General features: G+C 48.7%; 1 long non-coding RNA gene across 1 annotated transcript; it reads left to right on the top strand.

Annotated features, from left to right (window-relative positions):
• Positions 1-585: 585 nt before the first annotated feature.
• On the top strand, positions 586-14003 carry LOC138852191 (uncharacterized). The gene is made up of 3 exons (XR_011391598.1): positions 586-968; positions 3061-3261; positions 13840-14003. It is a non-coding gene; the product is annotated as an uncharacterized lncRNA (long non-coding RNA).
• Positions 14004-18706: the final 4703 nt, after the last annotated feature.

Genomic DNA, 18706 nt, shown 5'->3' with positions numbered 1-18706 from the left:
ACTAGCTTGCTAACTTACTAGCTTGCTAACTTACTAGCTTGCTAACTTACTGGCTTGCTAACTTATTGGCTTGCTAACTTATTGGTTTGGTAACTTACTGGCTTGCTAACTTACTGGCTTGCTAACTTACTGGCTTGCTAACTTACTGGCTTACTAACCTACTAATTGTTAGCTACTAGCTTGCTAACTTACTAGCTTGCTAACTTACTAGCTTGCTAACTTACTGGCTTACGAACTTACTGGCTTGCTAACTTACTGGCTTACTAACCTACTGATTGTTAACTACTAGCTTGCTAACTTACTAGCTTGCTAACTTACTAGCTTGCTAACTTACTAGCTTGCTAACTTACTGGCTTACTAACTTACTGGCTTACTAACGTACAGGCTTGCTAACTTAGGTACTTAACAGTGATTGCTTTTCCGGAGTGGGAGGCGGGGGAAGAAATTTGTGGGTGGGGTGGGAGGGGGAGGGGGGAGAGGGAGAAGGTGGGGGAGACGAGTGCCGGGGTGGGGAAAAGGAGGGAGAGGGAGGGATGCCAAGCAGGATGGGAGATGCAGCATCCAGTGCCTCAGTTAGCATCCGGACCTGCTCCCAAGCACTCTTCCACTCACGTAGCTCCCACTCAGGCAGTCTCTCATTCACGTAGCTCCTACTCAGGCATTCTCCCACTCACGTAGCTCTCACTCAGGTACTCTCTCCCTCATCTAGCTCCCCCTCACCTAGCTCCTACTCAGGCACTCTCCCACTCATATAACTCCCACTCGGACACTCTCATTGCTTCCTTCCGAGAAAGAACAATGTTGGTGGAGCTGGGGAGTGCAATTGAGAGGTGAGACAAACTAGAGTGCAATTGATAGGTGAGACAAACTAGAGTGCTGCTGAGAGGTGAGACACTAGAGTGCTACTGAGAGGTGAGACACACTAGAGTCCAAGTGAGAGGTGAGACACATTAGAGTGCAAGTGAAAGGTGAGACACACTAGAGTGCAAGTAAGAGGTGAGACACACTAGAGTGCAAGTGATAGGTGAGACAAACTAGAGTGCAAGTGAGAAGCGAGGCACACTAGAGTGCAAGTGAGAGATGAGTCACACTAGAGTGCAAGTGAGAGGTGAGACAAACTAGAGTGCAAGTGCGAGGTGAGACACACTAGAGTGCTACTGAGAGGTGAGACACGCTAGAGTCCAAGTGAGAGGTGAGACACATTAGAGTGCAAGTGAGAGGTGAGACACACTAGAGTGAAAGTGAGAGGTTATACACACTAGAGTGCTACTGAGAGGTGAGACACACTAGAATGCTACTGAGAGGTGAGACACACTAGAGTCCTAGTGAGAGGTGAGACACACTAGAGTGCAAGTGAGAGGTGAGACACATTAGAGTGCAAATGAGAGGTGAGACACACTAGAGTGCAAATGAGAGGTGAGACATACTAGAGTCCAAGTGAGAGGTGAGACACATTAGAGTGCAAGTGAGAGGTAAGACACTCTAGAATGTAACTGAGAGGTGAGACACACTGGAGTGCAAATGAGAGGTGAGACAAACTAGAGTGCAAGTGATAGGTGAGACACACTAGAGTGCAAGTGAGAGGTAAGACAAACTAGAGTGCAAGTGATAGTTGAGGCACACTAGAGTGCAAGTGAGAGGTGAGGTACACTAGAGTCTGAGGGGTGAGACACATTAGAATGCAAGTGAGAGGTGAGACACACTAAAGTGCAACTGAGAGGTGAAACCACACTAGAGTGCACTTGAGAGTAAGACACATTAGAGTGCACTTGAGAGATAAGACACACTTGAGTGCATCTGAAAGATAATACATACTACTATACACACTAGAGTGCAATAGAGAAGTGAGACACACTAGAGTGCAACTGAGTGGTGAGACGTACTAGAGTGCGATTGAGTGGTGAGACACACTAGAGTGCAACTGAGAGGTGAGACACACTAGAGTGCAACTGAGTGGTGAGACACACTAGAGTATGCCTGAGAGATAACACACACTAGAGTGCACCTGAGAGATAACACACACTAGAGTGCACCTGAGAGATAACACACACTAGAGTGCACCTGAGAGATAACACACACTAGAATGTACCTGAGAGATAACACACACTAGAGTGCACCTGAGAGATAACACACACTAGAGTGCACCTGAGAGATAACACACACTAGAGTGCACCTGAGAGATAACACACACTAGAGTGCACCTGAGAGATAACACACACTAGAGTGCACCTGAGAGATAACACACACTAGAGTGCACCTGAGAGATAACACACACTAGAGTGCACCTGAGAGATAACACACACTAGAGTGCACCTGAGAGCTGAGACACTCCAGAGTGCACTTGAGAGGTGAGACACATTAGAGTGCACCTGAGAGATAACACACACTAGAGTGCACCTGAGAGATAACACACACTAGAGTGCACCTGAGAGATAACACACACTAGAGTGCACCTGAGAGATAACACACACTAGAGTGCACCTGACAGATAACACACACTAGAGTGCACCTGAGAGATAACACACACTAGAGTGCACCTGAGAGATAACACACACTAGAGTGCACCTGAGAGATAACACACACTAGAGTGCACCTGAGAGATAACACACACTAGAGTGCACCTGAGAGATAACACACACTAGAGTGCACCTGAGAGATAACACACACTAGAGTGCACCTGAGAGGTGAGACACTCCAGAGTGCACTTGAGAGGTGAGACACATCAGAGTGCACCTGAGAGATAACACACACTAGAGTGCACCCGAGAGGTGAGACACTCCAGAGTGCACTTGAGAGGTGAGACACATTAGAGTGCACCTGAGAGATAACACACACTAGAGTGCACCTGAGAGGTGAGACACTCCAGAGTGCACTTGAGAGGTGAGACACATTAGAGTGCACCTGAGAGATAACACACACTAGAGTGCACCTGAGACGTGAGACACTCCAGAGTGCACTTGAGAGGTGAGACACATTAGAGTGCACCAGAGAGATAAAACACACTATAGTACAACTGAAAGGTGAGACACGTGTGTATTTTAACTCTTATTGTGCACACAGATTCTCCTGATTGTGCACACTACATGTGTACGTAACCTGCTGTGTGCGTGTGTGTTTACACAACACGCTGGTGTACACACAACTCTGTGCACATAGACTGGCTCCTCTGCACCTTGTGCGTGTACACGTGTACATTCAGCCTTCCTGTACATATGAAGATGAACAAGGTGACTGTTGCTGCTGTCCTGATGTACCTGGCAGGTGAGTCCCCACAGTCAGCAATCCCCAGCATCAGCAGTCTCCCATTGTCAGCAGTCCCCACTGTAACTGGTCCCCACTGTCGCCAGTTCCCCTCTCCCAGCAATCCCCCATTCCCAGCAGTCCCCATCCCAGCAGTCCCCACACCAGCAGTCCCTACTACCAGTAGTCCCACTAGCAGCAGTCTACACTCCCACTCACAGCATTCCCCCACTACCAGCATTCCCCCACTACCAGCAGTCCCCCACTACCAGCATTCCCCCACTACCAGCATTCCCCCACTACCAGCAGTCCCCCACTACAAGCAGTCCCCCACTACCAGCAGTCCCCCACTACCAGCAGTCCCCCACTACCAGCAGTACCCCACTACCAGCAGTCCCCACTATCAGTAGTGCCCACTACCAGCAACCCCCACTACCAGCAGTCCCCACTATCAGTAGTGCCCACTGCCAGCAGCCCCCACTACCAGCAGTCCCCACTATCAGTAGTGCCCACTACCAGCAGACCCCCACTACCAGCAGTCCCCACTTTCAGTAATGCCCACTACCAGCAGCCCCCACAACCAGCAACCCTCACTACCAGCAGTCCCCACTATCAGTAGTGCCCACTACCAACAGCCCCCACTACCAGCAGTCCCCACTATCAGTAGTGCGCATTACCAGCAGTACCCCACTACCAGCAGTCCGCCACTACCAGCAGTCCCCACTATCAGTAGTGCCCACTACCAGCAGTACCCCACTACCAGCAGTCCGCCACTACCAGCAGTCCCCACTATCAGTAGTGCCCACTACCAGCAGTGCCCCACTACCAGCAGTCCCCACTATCAGTAGTGCCCACTACCAGCAGTCCCCCACTACCAGCAGTCCCCACTATCAGTAGTGCCCACTACCAGCAGTCCCCCACTACCAGCAGTCCCCACTATCAGTAGTGCCCACTACCAGCAGTTCCCCACTACCAGCAGTCCCCACTATCAGTAATGCCCACTGCCAGCAGCCCCCACAACCAGCAGCCCCCACTACCAGCAGTCCCCACTACCAGTAGTGCCCACTACCAGCAGCCCCCACTACCAGCAGTCCCCACTATCAGTAGAGCCCACTACCAGCAGTTACCCACTAACAGCAGTCCCCCACTACCAGCAGTCCCCACTATCAGTAGAGCCTACTACCAGCAGTCCCCCACTACCAGCAGTCCCCACTATCAGTAGTGCCCAATACCAGCAGTCCCCCACTACTAGCAGTCCCCACTATCAGTAGTGCCCACTACCAGCAGTCCCCCACTACCAGCAGTCCCCCACTACCAGCAGTCCCCACTATCAGTAATGCCCACTGCCAGCAGCCCCCACAACCAGCAGCCCCCACTACCAGCCTTCCCCACTACCAGTAGTGCCCACTACCAGCAGCCCCCACTACCAGCACTCCCCACTATCAGTAGAGCCCACTACCAGCAGTCCCCCACTACCAGCAGTCCCCCACTACCAGCAACCCCCACAACCAGCAACCCTCACTACCAGCAGTCCCCACTATCAGTAGAGCCTACTACCAGCAGTCCCCAACTACCAGCAGTCCCCACTATCAGTAGTGCCCACTACCAGCAGTCCCCCACTACCAGCAGTCCCCACTATCAGTAGTGCCCACTACCAGCAGTCCCCCACTACCAGCAGTCCCCACTATCAGTAATGCCCACTGCCAGCAGCCCCCACAACCAGCAGCCCCCACTACCAGCAGTCCCCACTACCAGTAGTTCCCACTACCAGCAGCCCCCACTACCAGCAGTCCCCACTATCAGTAGAGCCCACTACCAGCAGTCCCCCACTACCAGCAGTCCCCCACTACCAGCAGTCCGCCACTACCAGCAGTCCCCACTATCAGTAGAGCCTACTACCAGCAGTCCCCCACTACCAGCAGTCCCCACTATCAGTAGTGCCCACTACCAGCAGTCCCCCACTACCAGCAGTCCCCACTATCAGTAGTGCCCACTACCAGCAGTCCCCCACTACCAGCAGTCCCCACTATCAGTAATGCCCACTGCCAGCAGCCCCCACAACCAGCAGCCCCCACTACCAGCAGTCCCCACTACCAGTAGTGCCCACTACCAGCAGCCCCCACTACCAGCAGTCCCCACTATCAGTAGAGCCCACTACCAGCAGTCCCCCACTACCAGCAGTCCCCCACAACCAGCAGTTTCCACTATCAGTAAAGCCTACTACCAGCAGTCCCCCACTACCAGCTGTCCCCACTATCAGTAGTGCCCACTACCAGCAGCGCCCACTACCAGCAGTCCCCACTATCAGTAGTGCCCACTACCAGCAGTCCCCCACTACCAGCAGTCCCCCACTACCAGCAGCTCCCACTACCAGCAGTCCACACTATCAGTAGAGCCCACTACCAGCAGTCCCCCACTACCAGCAGTCCCCACTATCAGTAGTGCCCACTACCAGCAGCGCCCACTACCAGCAGTCCCCACTATCAGTAGTGCCCACTACCAGCAGTCCCCCACTACCAGCAGTCCCCCACTACCAGCAGTCCCCACTCTCAGTAGTGCCCACTACTAGCAGGCCCCGCAACCAGCAGCCCCCACTATCAATAGTGCCCACTACCAGCAGTCCCCCACTACCAACAGTCCCCCACTTCCAGCAGTCCCCACTATCAGTAGTGCCCACTACCAGCAACCCCCACAACCAGCAGCCCCCACTACCAGCAGTCCCCACTACCAGCAGTTCCCACTCCCAGTAGTCACCACTACCGACAGTCCCCGCTTCCAGAAGTCCCCACTACATACACTCAGTAGAGTGCACTGGGTAATACATTCATGTATACTTTCAGGTATACAAGGGAAAGTTATGTATATTAGTTATTCATGTGTATATTTGTCTACATACTCCCAGGTGACCACTGCTGTGTGTGACCACTACTGTGTGTGACCACTACTGTGACCACTACTGTGTGTGACCACTACTGTGACCACTACTGTGTGTGACCTCTACTGTGACCACTACTGTGTGTGACCTCTACTGTGACCACTACTGTGTGTGACCTCTACTGTGACCACTACTGTGACCACTACTGTGTGTGACCACTACTGTGTGTGACCACTACTGTGACCACTACTATGTGTGACCTCTACTGTGACCACTACTGTGTGTGACCACTACTGTGTGTGACCTCTACTGTGTGTGACCACTACTGTGACCACTACTGTGACCACTACTGTGTGTGACCACTACTGTGTGTGACCACTACTGTGACCACTACTGTGTGTGACCACTACTGTGTGTGACCACTACTGTGACCACTACTGTGTGTGACCTCTACTGTGACCACTACTGTGTGTGACCACTACTGTGTGACCACTACTGTGACCACTACTGTGTGTGACCACTACTGTGTGTGACCACTACTGTGACCACTACTGTGTGTGACCTCTACTGTGACCACTACTGTGTGTGACCACTACTGTGATCACTACTGTGACCACTACTGTGTGTGACCACTACTGTGACCACTACTGTGTGTGACCACTACTGTGTGTGACCACTACTGTGTGACCACTACTGCCTATGACCACTACTGTGTGACCACTACTGTGTGTGACCACTACTGTGTGTGACCACTACTGCGTGACCACTACTGTGTGTGATCACTACTGTGTGTGACCACTACTGTGTGATCACTACTGTGTGTGACCACTACTGTGACCACTACTGTGTGTGACCACTACTGTGACCACTACTGTGTGTGACCACTACTGTGTATGACCACTACTGTGTGTGACCACTACTGTGTGTGACCACTACTGTGTGACCACTACTGTGTGTGACCACTACTGTGACCACTACTGTGTGTGACTACTACTGTGACCACTACTGTGTGTGACCACTACTGTGTGTGACCACTGCTGTGAGTGACCACTACTGTGACCACTACTGTGTGTGACCACTACTGTGTGTGACCGCTACTGTGTGACCACTACTATGTGTGATCACTACTGTGTGTGACCACTACTATGTGACCACTACTGTGTGTGACCACTACTGTGTGTGACCACTACTGTGTGTGACCACTACTGTGTGACCAGTACTGCCTATGACCACTACTGTGTGACCACTACTGTGTGTGACCACTACTGTGTGTGACCACTACTGCGTGACCACTATTGCGAGTGACCACTACTGCGTGACCACTACTATGTGTGACCACTGCTGTGTGACTACTGTGTGTAACCACTACTGTGTGTGACCACTACTGTGTGTGTCCACTGCTGTGTGTGACCACTACTGCCTATGACCACTACTGTGTGACCACTACTGTGTGTGACCACTACTGTGTGTGACCACTACTTCGTGACCACTACTGTGTATGATCACTGTGTGTGAACATTACTGTGTGTGACCACTGCTGTGTGACTACTGTGTGTAACCAATACTGTGTGTGGCCACTACTGTGTGTGACCACTACTGCGTGACCACTACTGTGAGTGACCACTACTGCGTGACCACTACTGTGTGTGACCTCTACTGTGAGTGACCACTACTGTGTATGATCACTGTGTGTGAACATTACTGTGTGTGACCACTGCTGTGTGACTACTGTGTGTGACCACTGCTGTGTGCGACTACTACTGTGTGACAACTACTGTGTGTGGCCACTACTGCCTATGACCACTACTGTGTGCGACAACTATTGTGTGTGACCACTACTGTGAGTGACCACTACTGTGCATGATCACTGTGTGTGACCACTACTGTGTGTGTGACCACTACTGTGTGACTACTGTGTGTGACCACTACTGTGTGTGACCACTACTGTGTGTATCCACTGCTGTGTGTGACCACTGCTGCCTATGACCACTATTGTGTGTGACAACTACTGTGTGTGACCACTACTGTGTGTGACCACTACTGTGTGTGACCACTACTGCCTATGACCACTACTGTGTGCGACAACTACTGTGTGTGACCAATGCTGTGTGACCACTACTGTGTGTGACCACTAATGTGTGTGACCACTACTGTGTGTGATCACTACTGTGTGTGACCATTGGTGCATGTAACCACTAATGTGTGTGACCACTACTGTGTGTGACCACTACTGTGTGTGACCATTACTGTGTGTGACCACTACTGTGTGACTACTGTGTGTGACCACTACTGTGTGTGACAACTACTGTATGTGTCCACTGCTGTGAGTGACCACTACTGCCTATGACCACTACTGTGACCACTACTGTGTGCGACCACTACTGTGTGTGAAAACTACTGTGTGTGACCACCGCTGTGTACGACCACTACTGTGTGTGACCACTGCTGCGTGTGACCATTACTGCCTGTGACCACTACTGTGTGTGACAACTGCTGTGTGTGACCACTACTGTGCGTGATCATTACTGTGTATGATCACTACTGTGTGACTACTGTGTGTGACCACTACTGTGTGTGACCACTACTGTGTGTATCCACTGCTGTGTGTGACCACTACTGCCTATGACCACTACTGTGTGTGACCACTGCTGTGTGTGACCGCTACTGTGTGTATCCACTGCTGTGTGTGACCACTACTACCTATGACCTCTACTGTATGTGACAACTACTGTGTGTGACCACTGCTGTGTGTGACCACTACTGTGTGTGACCACTACTGTGCGTGACAACTACTGTGTGTGACCACCGCTGTGTACGACCATTACTGTGTGTGACCACTGCTGCGTGTGACCATTACTGCCTGTGACCACTACTGTGTGACTACTACTCTTTGAGACCACTACTGTGTGTGACCATTGCTGTGAGCACTACAGTGTGTGACCACTACTATCTGTGACCACTGCTGTGTGCGACCACTGCTGTGTGTCACCACTACTGTGTGTGACCACTACTGTGTGTGACCACTACTGTGTGTGACCACTACTGTGTGTCACCACTGCTGTGTGTCACCACTACTGTGTGTCACCACTACTGTGTGTCACCACTACTGTGTGTGTATCTACTGTGTGTGTCCACTACTGTGTGTGGCCACTACTGCGTGTGACAACTACTGTGTGTGACGACTACTGTGTGTGACCACTGCAGCGTGTGATCATTACTGCCTGTGACCACTACTGTGTGACCACTACTGTGTGAGACCACTACTGTGTGTGACAACTACTGTGTGTGACCATTGCTGTGAGCACTACAGTGTGTGACCACTACTATCTGTGACCACTGCTGTGTGCGACCACTGCTGTGTGTGACCACTACTGTGTGTGACCACTACTGTGTGTGATCACTACTGTGTGTGACCACTACTGTGTGTGACCACTACTGTGTGACCACTACTGTGTGTGATCACTACTGTGTGTGACCACTGCTGTGCGTGACTACTACTATCTGTGACCACTGCTGTGTGCGACCACTGCTGTGTGTGACCACTACTGTGTGTGACCACTACTGTGTGTGATCACTGCTGTGTGTGATCACTACTGTGTGACCACTACTGTGTGTGACCACTACTGTGTATGACCACTACTGTGTGTGACCACTACTGTGTAACCACTACTGTGTGTGACCACTACTGTGTGACCACTACTGTGTGTGATCACTACTGTGTGTGACCACTACTGTGTGTGACCACTACTGTGTGACCACTACTGTGTGTGATCACTACTGTGTGTGACAACTACTGTGTGTGACCACCGCTTTGTACGACCACTACTGTGTGTGACCACTGCTGCGTGTGATCATTACTGCCTGTGACCACTACTGTGTGACCACTACTGTGTGTGACCACTACTATCTGTGACCACTGCTGTGTGCGACCACTGCTGTGTGTGACCACTACTGTGTCTTATCATTACTGTATGTGACCACGGCTGTGTGTGACCACTACTGTGTGTGACCACTACTGTGTGTGACCACTACTGTGTGTGGTTATTACTGTGGAACGCCTGCACCAATAGAGGTCTTGATGACTCTCTCCTATTGAGAATTGGTCTCAGTGACCTCCCTGGAGGGTAGTCACTGCGTAGTGCATCACTCTGATACAATAACTACTCTCACTCATCTACCTTGAAGGTAGTCACTAAAGAGACACAGTCTAGAGTCAGAGATTACTAGTGCCCACAGTTGTGGCAAGAGTGCCTAGTGCCATCACGAGAAAACACTAGCAATGTCCAGTGCCATTACACAGCTGACCGTGGAGTCGTCCAGTGCCTTGTGCCTCTTAGTGAAGACATTTAACAGCAGATCAGCAGTAGTGACCTTCTCTGATGCCATGCTGACAGTCATAGAGCAGTGAGAATCTTGTCTGTGATTGATGTGAATGACACTCCTCTGTAAACTCTACTAGACTGCTGATAAATGCTAGTTAGACGTAATGCTAGCTGATCCATACACTTTACTAGACAGTGCTGATAGATGCTAGACAGAAGCGATGCTAGCTGGTCTGTAGACTGTACTAAACAGTGCTTATGGATGCTAGATAAAGGTGATGCTAGCTGGTCTATACACTGTACTTAACAGTGTTGATAGATGATAGAGGTGATGCTAGCTGATCTGTACACTGTACTAGACAGTGCTGATATATACTAGTTAGAGGTGATGCTAGCTGATCTGTACACTGTACTAGACAGTGTTGCTAGATGCTAGTTAGAGGTGATGCTAGCTGATCTGTACACTGTACTAGACAGTGTTGCTAGATGCTAGTTAGAGGTGATGCTAGCTGATCTGTACACTGTACTAGACAGTGTTGCTAGATGCTAGTTAGAGGTGATGCTAGCTGATCTGTACACTGTACTAGACAGTGCTGATATATACTAGTTAAAGGTGATGCTAGCTGATCTGTACACTGTACTAGACAGTGTTGCTAGATGCTAGTTAGAGGTGATGCTAGCTGATCTGTACATTGTACTAGACAGTGTTGCTAGATGCTAGTTAGAGGTGATGCTAGCTGATCTGTACATTGTACTAGACAGTGTTGCTAGATGCTAGTTAGAGGTGATGCTAGCTGATCTGTACACTGTACTGGACAGTGTTGCTAGATGCTAGTTAGAGGTGATGCTAGCTTATCTGTGCACTTTACTAAACAGTGCTGATAGATGCTAGTTAGAGGTGATGCTAGCTGATCTGTACATTGTACAAGAGGTGCTGATAGATGCTAGTTAGAGGTGATGCTAGCTGATCAGTACACTGTACTAGACAGTGTTGCTAGATGCTAGTTAGAGGTGATGCTAGCTTATCTGTGCACTTTACTAAACAGTGCTGATAGATGCTAGTTAGAGGTGATGCTAGCTGACTTTACTAAACAGTGCTGATAGATGCTAGTTAGAGGTGATGCTAGCTGATCTGTACATTGTACAAGAGGTGCTGATAGATGCTAGTTAGAGGTGATGCTAGCTGATCAGTACACTGTACTAGACAGTGTTGCTAGATGCTAGTTAGAGGTGATGCTAGCTTATCTGTGCACTTTACTAGACAGTGCTGATAGATGCTAGTTAGAGGTGATGCTAGCTGATCTGTACATTGTACAAGAGGTGCTGATAGATGCTAGTTAGAGGTGATGCTAGCTGATCAGTACACTGTACTAGAGAGTGCTGATAGATACTAGTTAGAGGTGATGCTAGCTGATCTGTACATTGTACAAGAGGTGCTGATAGATGCTAGTTAGAGGTGATGCTAGCTGATCTGTACAATGTACAAGAGGTGCTGATAGATGCTAGTTAGAGGTGATGCTAGCTGATCTGTACACTGTACTAGACAGTGCTGATATATACTAGTTAAAGGTGATGCTAGCTGATCAGTACACTGTACTAGACAGTGTTGCTAGATGCTAGTTAGAGGTGATGCTAGCTTATCTGTGCACTTTACTAAACAGTGCTGATAGATGCTAGTTAGAGGTGATGCTAGCTGATCTGTACATTGTACAAGAGGTGCTGATAGATGCTAGTTAGAGGTGATGCTAGCTGATCTGTACACTGTACTGGACAGTGTTGCTAGATGCTAGTTAGAGGTGATGCTAGCTGATCAGTACACTGTACTAGACAGTGCTGATAGATGCTAGTTAGAGGTGATGCTAGCTGATCAGTACACTGTACTAGACAGTGCTGCTAGATGCTAGTTAGAGGTGATGCTAGCTGATCTGTACACTGTACTAGACAGTGCTGATAGAGGCTAGTTAGAGGTGATGCTAGCTGATCTGTACACTGTACTAGACAGTGCTGATAGATGCTAGTTAGAGGTGATGCTAGCTGATCTGTACACTGTACTAGACAGTGCTGATAGAGGCTAGTTAGAGGTGATGATAGCTGATCAGTACACTGTACTAGACAGTGCTGCTAGATGCTAGTTAGAGGTGATGCTAGCTGATCAGTACACTGTACTAGACAGTGTTGCTAGATGCTAGTTAGAGGTGATGCTAGCTGATCAGTACACTGTACTAGATAGTGCTGATAGATGCTAGTTAGAGGTGATGCTAGCTGATCAGTACACTGTACTAGACAGTGTTGCTAGATGCTAGTTAGAGGTGATGCTAGCTGATCTGTACACTGTACTAGACAGTGCTGATAGAGGCTAGTTAGAGGTGATGCTAGCTGATCAGTACACTGTACTAGACAGTGCTGCTAGATGCTAGTTAGAGGTGATGCTAGCTGATCAGTACACTGTACTAGACAGTGTTGCTAGATGCTAGTTAGAGGTGATGCTAGCTGATCAGTACACTGTACTAGATAGTGCTGATAGATGCTAGTTAGAGGTGATGCTAGCTGATCAGTACACTGTACTAGACAGTGTTGCTAGATGCTAGTTAGAGGTGATGCTAGCTGATCTGTGCACTTTACTAGACAGTGCTGATAGATGCTAGTTAGAGGTGATGCTAGCTGATCTGTACATTGTACAAGAGGTGCTGATAGATGCTAGTTAGATGTGATGCTAGCTGATCAGTACACTGTACTAGACAATGCTGATAGATGCTAGTTAGAGGTGATGCTAGCTGATCAGTACACTGTACTAGACAGTGCTGATAGATGCTAGTTAGAGGTGATGCTAGCTGATCAGTACACTGTACTAGACAGTGCTGCTAGATGCTAGTTAGAGGTGATGCTAGCTGATCAGTACACTGTACTAGACAGTGCTGATAGAGGCTAGTTAGAGGTGATGCTAGCTGATCAGTACATTGTACTAGACAGTGCTGATAGACGCTAGTTAGAGGTGATGCTAGCTGATCAGTACACTGTACTAGACAGTGCTGATAGAGGCTAGTTAGAGGTGATGCTAGCTGATCAGTACACTGTACTAGACAGTGCTGATAGAGGCTAGTTAGAGGTGATGCTAGCTGATCAGTACACTGTACTAGACAGTGCTGATAGATGCTAGTTAGAGGTGATGCTAGCTTATCTGTACATTGTACAAGAGGTGCTGGTAGATGCTAGTTAGAGGTGATGCTAGCTTATCTGTACATTGTACAAGAGGTGCTGATAGATGCTAGTTAGAGGTGATGCTAGCTGATCTGTACACTGTACTAGACAGTGCTGATAGAGGCTAGTTAGAGGTGATGCTAGCTAGTCCGCACATGTACTCAGCAGTCGTGGACTCAACTTATCAGTCCCTTCTTGTTACAGGCATTCAAGAAGACACACGTCTTCCTGCCACGCTGTCACAACTGACAGCGCTGACATAATTTTTGCTGATAGCCAAGCAGGTTACCTTGCTAGACCAGCAACTTGTATCTTGGCAGCAAAAAGGTCAGCAAAAAAGTCAACTTTCCTCTGACTGACGTTGACTGTAGGGAGTGAAGAGTGGGAAGAGAGCCTTCTGGTATACTAATTTAATCATGACTATATCTAGACTGAACTACCGGCAACTAGAATGCTCACACACACACACACACAAACACACAAACACACACACACATACACACACACACACACACACACACACACAAACACACAAACACACACACACATACACACACACACACACACACACACACACACACACACACACACAAACACACACACACACACACACACACACACATCCACACACACACACACACACACACACACACACACACACACACACACACACACACACACACACACACACAAACACACAAACACACACACATACACACACACAGTCAGTCAGTCACAGACACACATACACACACACAGTCAGTCAGCAGACGTGGGTCACAAGGCTCCGAGATCTTTAGTGGTTTTTAAGGCGTGCAACAACTGCTAGCAGTAATCAGCGGTAGTGACAACGTCAGTGAACAATCCTACGAGTGATAACCAGAGTTATTAGTTAAAAAAAGTCGAGAGGAAGCCTGAAATCTTTAATATTTCAAAGTGTCAAACCGTTAGTGGATAGTAGGCTTCTGTTGCTACACAGATTCAAATATACAAAGATTCAAGTGAGTGTGGAAGCGGGTGTTCAAGAATTTCGAGAGATTGGATAACAAGTGAAATGTGGGGCACCATACAGTGAGAGTGAAAAAGTTAATAAGCAAATGTAGAAATAAAAAATATAATATATAACAAGGGAAGGTGGCATTAGGCCTGCTGAAACAGTGACGTCACAACAGTTGTGTGACATTATACATATAAAGTGTAACACCGAATGTGAAGTGTATTCCAATATAAGTGAAGTGTACTCTATCATAAGTGACACTGAGGGACGCGGGATGCATGAGCATATACGGTTATAAAGATCACAGGTGAAGAATTTTCAAAATAGTGATAGAAGGCTACGTCATCAGCATCTGGCAACTTGTCATCGCATCACTGCCAGCTTAAGTATCACTCACCTGTTGGGGTTGTTTTTTGGGGGTTCTGAATCCTGCCTTGAGTCACTGTTAGATACTGGTCACTCACTCCTGCAAGCTATTACCAGAATTAGAGCAGAAATAGCATAGATAAGGTGAAGATAGGGTTGACTAGCGAGGAGCAGCATAGCGAGGGGAAGCCTAGTGAGGGTGACGTCAGACACTCCTAGAAGCTCAGACAAGATAAATTTTACAACCTAATTACTTTCTGTGTTTTATAAGTAGAAGTGATAAGTGCTAGAATCACTGTTGGTAGTTTTAGAAATACGGGTATTACTACTGATATTTATTAGCAGTATGAATACTTACACATACACACACACACACACACACACACATACACACATACACACATACACATACACATACACACAGGAACAAGCACTTGTGCTGTAGTACACACGCAAACACACATACACAGGATTTCACACTGTCCTGTGAACTGGACCATCTGAACCTTTCTCCTCTCCCCCTCTTTCTACACCTAAGTAGACCTATCTCTACCTCTCTCTACTTCTTTATATCTCTCTCTACCTATCACTCTCACCTATCTCTCTCTCTCTCTTCCCTCCCTCCCATCTTTCCCCTCTAACATCTCTTACCTCTAACACCTCCCCTCCCTCTAACATCTCTCCCCTCAACATCTGTCCCTCCCATTATCTCTCCCCTCCTCCCTTTCCCACCTCTCTCCCATCCTCCCCTCCCCTCCCCTAGCCTCTCCTCCCTCTCGCTCTTCCATCTCCCCCTCTTTCCCCTTCTTCCCCCTCCCCTGGGTTTTTTTTTTTTTTTTTTTTTTTTTTTTTTTTTTTTTTTTTTTTTGGGTTGAGTTAAGGTCCTAGCATTGGGACCCCATATACCCCAGGTTAAGGATTCCTAACTTGTTTGCCTTACAGCTATTACCCTACTCTTTGAGAAAGCATTTTATTGTTATAGACATACAAGTACGGGACAGGATGAAGCTTTGAGCCATCCTGCCAGCATATTTGATCAGCTGCTTTATCTGTTGATATCATTATGTGTATGTTCCATACTGAGCATCCTGGGTATGTATGATCTCAGATGGAGTGATGTTCTGAGAATCACCAGAGTAAGTTGCTGTCTCTGCGTCATAAAAAGCTTTCACGCTGTCTCATGGATCAGTGTTTTTACTAGCTTACATAAGAAGGCCACCCACATCCCTCTATGTTGAAGGCTCTGCGAAATGCAGTTCTACAGGATGGGTCCAGGGAGATGAGTCTTGCTCTGTTCTCACTCTGTCCAGCAGTCGCAGATGAGGGGGACAACAAGTGGAGATACTTATGAGCTTGCCCTCATAGATCTTGCAACCCCTACTGTAACAGATGCGAATACAAGCTGTAAGCTCCTTTGGCTGCCTTGTTTGCAAGATTTCAACATGGTTCTTCGCGGTTAGTTTGGAGTCAAATTTCACCCCAAGGTATCAACTTCTCAGGTGCCACATCCTCCCATTCATCCTTACTACTGCAGCATACATCATGGTGCTCGAGACGATCATCATTTGCGTTTTCTCAGTTGCAAAGTCCCATCTCCCAAGCTGATGCTCTCAGCTGGGTTGATGCTTAGAGCAGCTGGCATTTCTTCTCTTGGAATGAATGTCAGTGTACGTCGTCTGCATATGCATGATTCTGGGATGATAAGAAGGTCGTTAAGTAGACATTCCATCAGTGGACCCAGCACGCTTCCTTGTGGAATGCTTGCCCCAATAGGACGTTCTGTTCCGTTCCATTGAGGATCGCATGAGTCTCAGTAATCGAGGACATATGCGCCTGCACCCAGTGCAAGCTAAGAGGCTGGTGCCACACGGTCAAAGGCGCAAGTCCAGTCACCACACAGCTGACTTTGGATTCATCCAGTGACTGGTGCCAGGTGAGATTTAAACAGCAGCAGATAACTTTCTAAGCCTATTGACGATCAGTAGTGAGGGTAGTCAAAAAAATCTGTCATGTCTTGCATAATTGTTTCGGATCACCAGTGATTACAGGAGACACTGGTCTGTAGTTGCTGATTTCTCTCTCTTCTTTTGTGAACAGGGACTACTTTGCCTCTCATGGAGAGCATGTACAGTGAAAGTCTGAGTTAAGGTGCTGCAGTCGTCTTGCACATCTTCTCAATAACCTTGGGCTCAATCTGGGCCTACAGCCTTCCTGGTCAAGTGATTTAAGAAGGAAATGCTCCTCCTGCCTTATTGTCTGGTTTTGCACAGTTCTTGCAGTACCCAAGGAGGGTCCCTGCTGGATCAGGAACTTGCATTTTGGTAGCAAAGTTCAGCAAAGAGGTCCGTCTCCCTCCCTCCCTTCCCTCTCCCCTCTCTCTCTCTCTCTCTCTGTCCTCTCTCTCTCTCTCTCTGCTCTCTCTGCTCTCTCTCTCTCTCTCTCTCTCTCTCTTGCCTCTCTCTCTTGCTGTCTCTCTCTCTGCTTCTCTGCTCTCTGTTCTCTCTCTTCTGCTCTCTCTCTCTCTTGCCTCTCTCTGCTCTCTCTCTTCTTGCTCTCTGCTCTCTCTCTCTTGCTCCCCTCTGCTCTCTTCTCTCTCTCTCTCTTGCCTCTCTTGCCTCTCTCTCTCTGCTCTGCTCTCTCCTTGCTGCTCTGCTCTCTTGCTCTCTCTTGCTCTCTCTCTCTCTCTTGCCTCTCTCTGCTCTCTCTCTTGCCTCTCTCTGCCTCTGCCTCTCTGCTCTCTCTTGCCTCTCTCTCTGCTCTCTCTTTGCCTCTCTCTCTCTGCCTCTCTCTTGCCTCTCTCTTGCTCTCTCTCTTGCCTCTCTCTGCCTCTCTACTCTCTCTTGCTCTCTGCTCTTCTCTCTCTCTTGCTCTCTCTCTCTCTGCTCTCTGCTCTCTCTGCCTCTGCTCTCTCTTGCTCTCTGCTCTCTCTCTTGCTCTCTCTCTCTGCTCTCTCTTGCTCTCTTGCCTCTCTCTTGCTCTCTCTTGCCTCTCTCTCTCTCTTGCCCTCTGCTCTGCTCTCTCTCTGCCTCTCTGCTCTGCTCTCTCTCTCTTGCTCTTGCTCTCTCTCTGCCTCTCTCTCTCTCTGCTCTCTCTCTGTGCTCTCTCCTCTCTCTTGCCTCTCTCTGCCTCTCTTCCTCTCTTGCCTCTCTCTCTCTCTCTGCTCTCTCTCTCTTCTTGCTTCTCTCTCTCTCTTGCTCTCTCTCTTGCTCTCTCTGCTCTCTTGCTCTCTCTTTGCCTCTCTCTCTGCTCTCTCTTGCTCTCTCTCTCTTGCTCTCTCTCTTGCTCTCTCTCTTCTCTTGCTCTCTCTCTCTCTTGCTCTCTCTCCTCTCTGCTCCTCTCTCTCTTGCTCTCTCTCTCTCTCTCTGCTCTCTCTCTCTTGCTCTCCTCTCTTGCTCTCTTCTCTCTTGCTCTCTCTTGCCTCTCTCTTGCTCTCTCTCTGCTCTCTCTGCCTCTCTGCTCTCTCTGCTCTCTCTCTCTAACTCTCTCTCCCCATTTTCTCTTACCTCTACCCCTCTCCTACCCCCCCTTCCCTTCACTTCCTCTCCCCCTCACCTTTCCCTTCTCTCTTCTCTCACAAAAAAAAAAAAAAAATGGTGGGACTCATGACCAAGGACCAGATGAGAATGGTTCGGGTAGGGAGGAGTGGATGGAGGAGCAGTGGAAAAGGATGGAACAAGAGTGGGAGAGAAAATTAGGAGAGCTTTCTGA

This window comes from Cherax quadricarinatus, unplaced genomic scaffold (assembly GCF_038502225.1).
Source record: "Cherax quadricarinatus isolate ZL_2023a unplaced genomic scaffold, ASM3850222v1 Contig4836, whole genome shotgun sequence".
NCBI lineage: Eukaryota > Metazoa > Arthropoda > Malacostraca > Decapoda > Parastacidae > Cherax > Cherax quadricarinatus.
The sequence above is the reverse complement of the archived record's forward strand: the minus strand, read 5'-3'. Positions and strand labels throughout refer to the sequence as shown.